The sequence below is a fragment of the Lepidochelys kempii genome, chromosome 9 (assembly GCF_965140285.1).
Source record: "Lepidochelys kempii isolate rLepKem1 chromosome 9, rLepKem1.hap1, whole genome shotgun sequence".
NCBI classification, from domain to species: domain Eukaryota; kingdom Metazoa; phylum Chordata; order Testudines; family Cheloniidae; genus Lepidochelys; species Lepidochelys kempii.
Window position 1 is genome coordinate 89,267,921 of NC_136388.1, and position 10,418 is coordinate 89,278,338.

Sequence of the window (10,418 nt, forward strand, 5' to 3'; positions counted from 1 at the left end):
TCAAAACCAACTTGAAGTTATGTCTCAGGAAGCAAGGACTATACCATTAGCAAAATTAGGACTGAAATCTTCTAGTGTAAATAGGTGGCCTGATTTTCAGAGGTGCTGAGAACTCACATTGCCCATTGGAATGGATTTGCCAACAGCACATTACCACTGCTCCAAGTAACTAGCCATCAGTTTTCTGTAATCGTTTTCTTTAATTTTCCAGGGTAGCACACAGTGTTTTGTCCTTGCCCTTGCTCCTCCCACATTTTTCTATATTCTTTTCTGAGCTATTTTGAGGAGCTACTGTGGGGGACTATTTTTGTGTTCTAAGTTGCAATGGCAGCATCACCAACTAACAGACTTTAGCTTGGGTGTAGAGGTTGGAGGCAGCTTTTGTAATAAGTTGCCATACCTTTCAGCACACAAGCCTCAAAAGCAAGTGGCCCTTGATATCTTGGCCCTTTTATTTCAATATCAGCCTACAAAATGATGGATCACCAATTGTTCAGTTCCCCAGCTGTTTTCTTCCTGCTGTTTCATTATCACAGCTGAACGTCTCATCTAAATCACTGGACAACTCTTTGGCGGAGATCCCACTGTGATGAGGTCCACTGGACTTGTTTCACTGTTTCAATTAACTGAACAATGACCATCAGAATGCTTCTGAGTATTGTAGTGCACTGTCCTCCCTCCATGTATTTCTACACTCACATTCCAGTCACCATTTTCCAAAGTCGTTAGCCCAGAAAGAGAAGCCAGACAATGAACAAGAAGCCGATGAAAATGCTTCTGGCAATTCATTTGATAAAAGCTCTTTACGCAAACTGGTGTATTATTCATATTTATTTTAAAACTACTTAGAGGTGCAAACTAAAGTCAATTCCAAACTAAGCATCTTCTGACTTTGTTCGCATTGGGAGTCACTATGTCTAACCACAAGATGACAGGAGCTCTACTTCTGAGAACCACTGTTAAATGCTAATTTTGCTCTAAAACTGGAGAAGAGGGGATTAATTATTGAGTCCAAAGACTGTCGTGTATTTTGTTGGGTTTGGATTTGTTGCCTAGCAGAAAGTATGTCTTGAACAGAAACTCATTTACCTTTTTGGTACTCCCAGGATACTCTGATTCTTAGCTTTTTCATTAAGTAGCACATGCATAATGGCATTATACCTCTTGAGCAGCAAAAACAGCACATAATTTTATCACTTAAAATTCAGTCTTTTAGGCTGTGACTAGATACTGTACATCACTGACAATTCACATTGCAAAACAGATTTATCTAGCCAGCATGTACTACTGTGCTCTCCTTTTATATTAGCCTCACAAGAACTTTCACTTAAAACTGCTCACCTACTTTTCTGAAATAACTGATTGTAACATGCCTAATTTGAATATGTCCCATTAAGATTTCCTCCGGCTAATCAAATAATAAAACTGACACCAAAGCTAAAAGTGAGCTTGGACAACCAGCTATTACATTTAAATTCAGATAAGAGAAATGCACAGGTCTGACTTGGAAATAGGACACATCGTCCGTCTGAAATGGTAGAGAGCCATGTGCTCCTCTCCAATGCACATCATGCAGAGGATCAACCCATGGAAGTTCTACAGAAAATAGAGCTAGGAGGGGAAGTGACTACACAATACATACCTTCCCACCAGCATTCCTCCTGCATCCACTTCATGGAACCTGCTTCCCATGTAAATGGGGCAGCATGACTTGGCTGGAGGGAGGAGTCAGGAAACAGCCCTGGTCCCTGGCATGTTGACATCATAAAACAACATAACTGATGGTAAAAACAGAAAACAAAACCCACAGCACATCTGTGCTGCTGCCCTGAGTTGCAGTAACCATCACGTTGTACTCTCCAGCACAGGATGCTCCTGGAGGGGAAAGAACTAATGACATCTTGACAACTCTGCCAGCCATTCTGGGGGGTGACCTGGAGCAGTATAGAACAAAGGGGAGAACTCTGTAGGGTCCAAGATCCATGGGGACCTTTTTCATGGATCTCTAGCCTGTGCATAAAATTTGGTCATGCCTCTGTGGCCTGACCAGCTTGCCCAGCAGTTCCAAGGGGTTTCAAGGGATAGCAGAATGGCATCTCCTGAAATGCCACACAGCTTTTCAGGTAAGCATTCCACTTCCATATGTTTTTACATAGGAAAGGGGTCCATAAGGTCCAGTGGAAGAGAGGACTCAGGAGCATTTTGGTTCCGTAGTTCACAAAAATGGTCTTGTCAGAGCAAAGACTGCAGCACTAGATGAGTGGCTTAAATGACAGGGGTCTGTGCAAGCCAAGAGCATCCAGTACAGCCCATTATGTTCATTAAATGAGCTAACAGAAATAGAGCAGTACAAAGAGACTGGCTAAATTCTGCTCTCAGTTGCCCCTATAGAGCTAGATTAGCCAGCATCTGTTTAGAAGAGACAGGGTTCTAAAATTTGAAACATAGCCCTGATCTCCACAAGAAGTGACAGTGAACCCCATGGATCTCAGGCCTTGTACACTTTCCTTCTTTGCCCACATGTTGCTTCTAGCATTGGCAGCATTATTCCACCCACTATCAGCATTGCTCAGGTGCCTGTTCCAATGAGGATCAGAGAGTGCAAAGCCGCTACTGTTCATTCTCTTCCTGATCACAGTCACACGGTCAGCACTTCCCTTCCCAGGGACAGACAGGACAATCCACCTGGTCCATGAGCCCTTGGCTAGTAGGGGATGCTGAAAAGCGATGCTGTTCTCTTCCTTCCTGCCCATACAGTAAGCATGTCATGTTCACAATGCATATGGTCTCTGCTAGCTCAAAGAGTAGGAGTATCAAGGTAGGTCCCACATTTGGGCTGCCTGTGTAACGCCCACAGACCCCGGTCGTCGGCGGGTGGGATCAAACCTGGGACCTCTGGAGCTTAATGCATGAGCCTCTACCACATGAGCTAAAAGCCAACGGGGTGTTAGCTAAGGCAGTAGAGCAAACTCATTAAAATCTCTCTCTAAGAGGTCTCGCTGCCACTAGATGGGACAGAACACCACACCCAGGAGGTGGGTGTGTTACACCAGCACAGCAATGCATTTGCTGCTGATACTGTACACTAAACATTCTTAACAATCCAGTTTTGCACCAAAAACACAGCTAACAGACATTTTTGTTTTGTCTCGGTGCAAACAGCATGGGATGTCTCTGTGCTGACACTCCTATTCCAGCCTCAGTCTAGAAAAATGAACATCATCTTTGAGAATCTGACATTTACAAACCTTAGCCTTCTTCTAAGAAAACAGACATGGTCAGTATGGGGACTGTCAGGGTTCCCTCCCCACTCTCAACTCTGGGGTACAGATGTGGGGACCCGCATGAAAGACCCCCTAAGCTTATTTCTACCAGCTTAGGTTAAAAACTTCCCCAAGGCACAAATCCTTCCCTGTTCTTGGATGAGTACTGCTGCCACCACCAAGTGAGTTAGACAAAGATTCAGGAAAAGGACCACTTGGAGTTCCTGTTTCCCCAAAATATTCCTCCAAGCCCCTTCACCCCTGTCACGGAGTCCTTGGGCGATGCTCTGGAACTGCTCCCCATGAAGCCAGTCAGGACTCTGGGGAAGTCTGCTTTCTGTGAGCAGACTGTCTTCAGGACACACAGCTCACCCGGCTTCCACCTTCCTGGGTCTGACCTCGGAGCGTTCAGCATCCTCTGCCCCTCCGTGCGCTTCCCACAGCACGTCCACTCAGGTGGGGCTCCTGGGGAAGCCAGAGGGTCCTGCACCCCAACTTCGCAGTCAGATGTGACTCTCAGCCAGCCAGTAAAACAGAGATTTATTAGACGACAGGAACATGGACTAAAACAGAGCTTGTAGGTGCAGAGAACCGGACCCCTCAGCTGGGTCCATTTTCGGGGGCAGTGAGCCAGACAACCACGTCTGCCCTTCACTCCATGTCTCCAGCCAGCCCCAAACTGAAACTCACTGCAGTTGCTGGTAGGGTGTGGAGTCACATGATGATGGCTCCTCCTCTGTGTTTCCAGCTAAAAAAAACTGAACAGGTGGGAGGAGGTAGTGAAACCAAGAGCAAAGGCAGAGAGTGTAACTAGCTTTCTTCAGGAGAGACAAAACACTTATCACACTATTGACAGCTAATATCTCACACACACACGCACACACACATACACGGTATCGGAACAAAAATTGTGGAACTAAACACAACTACTGAACTTCACTGCTCAGACCTGGTATTTTTCATTACATTCCATCCCTTACCTTTCAGTTGTGCTTTGTGGGCCAGATCCTGATCTTACGTTGGTGTAAAATCCAGAATAACTACACTGACTCAAACAGTTAAGGCTTATCTAGATAAGCAGTTAGTGACCAGCAAGCTGGGGTGTAAATCTACAACACAGTAGTGTGTCACACTAAAGGTCCTTGTGGACACCACTACCACACACAGTGCAATTTTAGTGCATGGTAGCAGAGGCTACGCAGACAGTCAGTATGCGACAGGCTAATGAGCGCTACATTTACATCCCAGCTTGCTGCACACTAGTTGTTCGTCTAGATAAACCTTCAAGTGTTCTTTATTTGGTTTCCTATTGCTCTTTCGCTTCTTTGCACTGTCCCCATGGACTCCTTTTCCAGCTTCCTTTTTGGACGAGACATGTGGGTGTTTTGAACAAGATCAATTGATGCAGATGTAGGTTTAGTCATTTAGGTCATTCATCTTGATCAAGTGAATTAACCCCCACTCACAGCAGAGCAAGAAGTGTCTCTGAAGTGGACTCAAACCCCATAAAGCACACACCAAGCAATAGTCGAACGGGCACAAAGAAATCTGTTTTATTAGCAATAAAATAGCTATTTAAATTCTGGCAGGTTAGAGGAGACCTTATAAACTAAACTATAGAAGAACGGAGACGTTATCTAAAGCCTTCAATTTACAAATGTTTTGCTTATTCCACACTTATCTCCTGCTTTTCTTCCCTTGATTTTAAAAGAAATTCTAGGGGGCATCTACATTATCATAGGAATTATGCGAGTAATAACTATATTTAAATACAGTTGTCAGTAGGAGAGTTCTAGCACAATCTTCCTGTCCAGGGTGAATAGGGATTTTTTTCCCAAAGGACTTTGCTTTCCAAACTATGAGTTAGGCCATAGCTAGACTGGCCATTTTTTGTATAGCGTTCCAATTATTATAGCACAGTTTGTGCAAGGCCACAAGAAAAATGGGAGTGAATCAGTCCTGCATACTGATGCACATTCAACTCAAACCAAGGCCAATTTAGAATACTTAGGAGGCCTGTGTGAAGTGGCTCTGGAAAATCTATTTATTATCCATTTACCAATCTGCTAAGGATTCTTCTTTCATAGCACAAGAAAGAATAATAAGTATCACTAAAGGAAAAAGAAAAGGAGTACTTGTGGCACCTTAGAGACTAACAAATTGGTTAGCCTCTAAGGTGCCACAAGTACTTTTCTTTTTGCGAATACAGACTAACACGGCTGTTACTCTGAAACCTGTCATTACTAAAGGAAAGTTCCTATGTATGCAAAGTATTTTCATTAATAATGAGGTTTTATTTGCTGTTTAAAGATTGACTTGCTTTTTTTCCTGTTGTGTCACATTGCGATGCAGAAAGCCAGCCAATGAATTATACTACGGGAGATCAAATCTCCTCTTAACACAGTACATGGTACTGATTCCTGCCCCTCTGCCATGTATATTGGCCAAATCTGACAGTCTCTATGCAAAAGAATAAATGGACACAAATCTGACATCAGGAATCATAATATTCTAAAACCGGTAGGAGAACACTTCAACCTCTGTGGTCACTCAGTAAAAGAATTAAGGGTGGCAATTTTGCAACAGAAAAGCTTCAAAAATAGACTCCAGTGAGAAACTGCTGAACTTCAATTAATATGCAAACTAGATACCATTAACTTGGGTTTGAATAGAGATTGGGAGTGGCTGGGTCACACATATTGAATCTATTTCCTTAAGTTAAGTATCCTCACACCTTCTTGTCAACTGTTTAAATGGGCCATCTTGATTATCACTACAAAAGTTTTTTTCTCCTGCTGAGAATAGCTCATCTTAACTAATTAGCCTCTCACAGTTTATATGAAGAAAAGGAGTACTTGTGGCACCTTAGAGACTAACAAATTTATTTGAGCATAAGCTTTCGTGAGCTACAGCTCACTTCATCAGATGCATTCGGTGGAAAATACAGTGGGGAGATTTATATACATAGAGAACATGAAACAATGGGTGTTACCATACACACTGTAACGAGAGTGATCACTTAAGGTTCCTTCTCCACTCTGAACTCTAGGGTACAGATGTGGGGACCTGCATGTCTTTAAGGTGCCACAAGTACTCCTTTTCTTTTTGAAACCTGATAGTTTGTATGGTAACTTCCAACTTATCTGTATGTGTATATATATATCTATATCTTACTATATGTTCCATTCTATGCATCTGATGAAGTGAGCTGTGGCTCACGAAAGCTTATGCTCTAATAAATTTGTTACTCTAAGTTCCCACAAGCACTCTTGTTCTTTTTGCAGATACAGACTAACACGGCTGCTATTCTGAAATTAAATGATATGATATTACTCAGGCTTGATAGTGTTTATTCATATAGGACTTTATCCTGGACATGGTCTAAAACTGGTTCTGTCTTCTTTACCTTTCGTTTGCTGTCCTGTATTCCTTTCATTAACTAGCTTGTTTTAAAACAAGGGAGCAATGCTGGGAAATTAAACTAGTCACATAAATACACTCAAAAAGAAAGATGAAGAAGGGCAATAACTAACAAAATGGACAGTAAGCATCCTGTACTACATAGTACAATTCTTTCACAGCAGTTGCATAGCCATTCCGACCACCACAGACCCTGACTCCTCTCTCATAAAATATAACACCTGGACCAATCTACATTTACTTCACCACTGATCTGTAAATTCAGCAGAGAAAAAAATAAGAGACACTATACCACAAGATGGCAGACTTTCTCTTCTTATTTTCCTCTACATTTCCCCACCATTTATCATAACTCCCTCAGGACCAAGTAAGTTCCTTTGTGGCTACAAACTTCAGAGAAAAGAAGAGGTAATTTTTGCTACAAGTGAATAAGCAATGTTTGGCCACATTTTACGAACAAGGCGTACGTTTTCCCTTTGCAAATATACAAAGACACGGAGGCAATCTAATCCTTTCTATAATTATATTTACTTGCCCCAAGTCTGGAAAACTTACTTCTATGAATCTTATGTGGCAGTACACTTGCCTACTCCTAGGAACAGTTGTGGTGAGGTTGAGTCTAGCTATATTACCTCATTATGTTCCTATTCCTAAAATAAATGTAAGAATGACTTTGTTCTCTTATCTGTCCATTATCAGTTAACTGTTGAACAGACAGATTTTTTTCCTTTATAAATTATCATCATTGCTATCATCATTGTAGGCACAGGTCCCACATCTCATTTCTATTACTGGGGGGTGAGATGCCCAAACCACTGACCTCTGTCACTGATACTATACAATAACCAAGGAGAGACAAATTCTAATATTTATATGTCCAAAAACAGGGGGAGGGGGCAGAACAGAATAATGTAAATCATTTTCTTATCATTCAGTCCCTTCTCTATTTTACATTCTCCTGCATGTTACATGGAGCTACAGAAAGACCCCGTACTCTAATGACCTCATTTTACCAAAAGGTCATTGACTTTGCCCAAACTCTGCCTTCTGGAACAGAAAAACTTAATAGCACCTCTTCAAGCTAACCTAGTGGTGGCATGTTTTGTCTTGTGTGTATGTTTACAGCTGCTCAACAGTGGACAGCACCAGAATTACTCAAATGGGGTATAATTTGCCCTATTGTGTTACCAGCAGGATGAGATTCTCTCTTACCTTATGCTTGTGCTCTGAGGCCCCCACTTCAGCAAGGCACTTAAGCACATACTTAACTTTAACCTGAGGCATCTTTGTGTGTGTATGTGATATGTGTGGTGGTTTTATGTGTTATGGAGGAGCAGTTCTCATATATGTGAGGCAAACGATATATGTGGGTGGTATATAATTGATGTTGCATTGCGGCAGGGTGGGGGGATGGGAAGAAGGGCTGTGGGGAATGGGAGGATAGGGGGAACGGCTGTCCGGGGGTGGGGGGAAGGACTATGCGGGGGGGAGGGACGGTCGGTGGGCAGGAGGGGCCGTGTTGCTGGGGGGGAAGGGCTGTGCGAGGGGGAAGGATGGGGGGAAAGGCTGGGTGGGGGATGGGGAGAAGGGCTGTGGGTGGGAGAAGGATCGAGGAGATGGGAGGATGGGGGGAAGGGCTGTGTGGGGGAGTGACGGTCGGTGAGCAGGAGGGGCCGTGTTGCTGGGGGGAAGGGCTGTGCGAGGGGGAAGGATGGAGGAAAGGCTGGGTGGGGGGCATGGGGAGAAGGGCTGTGCGAGGGGGAAGGGTGGGGGAAAGGCTGGGTGGGGGGATGGGGAGAAGGGGTGTGGGTGGGGGAAGGATAGGGGAGAAGGGCTGTGGGTGGGGGAAGGGTGGGGGAAAGGCTGGGGGGGAAGGGCTGTGCGGGGGGGAAGCGTGGGGGGATGGGGAGAAGGGCTGTAGGTGGGGGAAGGATGGGAAGAAAGGCTGGGTGGGGGGATGGGGAGAAGGGCTATGGGCGGGGGAAGGATAGGGGGAAAGGCTGGGTGGGGGGACGGGGAGAAGGGCTGTGGGTGCGGGAAGGGCTGTGGGGAGGGAAGAATAGGGGGTGGGGAGAAGGGCTGTGGGTGGGGGGAAAGGCGGGGGGAAGGGTGGGAGGGATGGGGAGAAGGGCTGTGGGTGGGGGAAGGATGGGAAGAAAGGCTGGGTGGGGGGATGGGGAGAAGGGCTGTGGGCCGGAGAAGGATAGGGGGAAAGGCTGGGTGGGGGGACGGGGAGAAGGGTTGTGGGTGCGGGAAGGGCTGTGGGGAGGGAAGAATGGGGGGGTGGGGAGAAGGGTTGTGGGTGCGGGAAGGGCTGTGGGGACGGAAGAATGGGGGGGTGGGGAGAAAGGCTGGGGGGGGAGGGATGGGAAGAAAGGCTGGGGGGGGGGGAAGGATGGGGAGAAGGGCTGTGGGTGGGGGGAAGGATGGGGGAAAGGCTGGGTGGGGGGATGGGGAAAAGGGTTGTGGGTGCGGGAAGGGCTGTGGGGGGAAAGGGTGGGAGGGATGGGGAGAAGGGCTGTGGGTGGGGGAAGGATGGGAAGAAAGGCTGGGTGGGGGGATGGGGAGAAGGGCTGTGGGCCGGGGAAGGATAGGGGGAAAGGCTGGGTGGGGGGACGGGGAGAAGGGTTGTGGGTGCGGGAAGGGCTGTGGGGAGGGAAGAATGGGGGGGTGGGGAGAAGGGTTGTGGGTGCGGGAAGGGCTGTGGGGAGGGAAGAATGGGGGGTGGGGAGAAGGGCTGGGGGGGGAGGGATGGGAAGAAAGGCTGGGTGGGGGGGAAGGATGGGGAGAAGGGCTGTGGGTGGGGGGAAGGATGGGGGAAAGGCTGGGTGGGGGGACAGGGAGAAGGGTTGTGGGTGCGGGAAGGGCTGTGGGGGGAAAGGGTGGGAGGGATGGGGAGAAGGGCTGTGGGCGGGGGAAGGATAGGGGGAAAGGCTGGGTGGGGGGACAGGGAGAAGGGTTGTGGGTGCGGGAAGGGCTGTGGGGGGAAAGGGTGGGAGGGATGGGGAGAAGGGCTGTGGGCGGGGGAAGGATGGGGGAAAGGCTGGGTGGGGGGACGGGGAGAAGGGTTGTGGGTGCGGGAAGGGCTGTGGGTGGGGGAAGGATGGGAAGAAAGGCTGGGTGGGGGGATGGGGAGAAGGGCTGTGGGCCGGGGAAGGATAGGGGGAAAGGCTGGGTGGGGGGACGGGGAGAAGGGTTGTGGGTGCGGGAAGGGCTGTGGGGAGGGAAGAATGGGGGGGTGGGGAGAAGGGTTGTGGGTGCGGGAAGGGCTGTGGGGAGGGAAGAATGGGGGGGTGGGGAGAAGGGCTGGGGGGGGAGGGATGGGAAGAAAGGCTGGGTGGGGGGGAAGGATGGGGAGAAGGGCTGTGGGTGGGGGGAAGGATGGGGGAAAGGCTGGGTGGGGGGACAGGGAGAAGGGTTGTGGGTGCGAGAAGGGCTGTGGGGGGAAAGGGTGGGAGGGATGGGGAGAAGGGCTGTGGGCGGGGGAAGGATAGGGGGAAAGGCTGGGTGGGGGGACGGGGAGAAGGGCTGTGGGCGGGGGAAGGATAGGGGGAAAGGCTGGGTGGGGGGACGGGGAGAAGGGCTGTGGGCGGGGGAAGGATAGGGGGAAAGGCTGGGTGGGGGGACGGGGAGAAGGGCTGTGGGCGGGGGAAGGATAGGGGGAAAGGCTGGGTGGGGGGACGGGGAGAAGGGTTGTGGGTGCGGGAAGGGCTGTGGGGAGGGAAGAATGGGGGG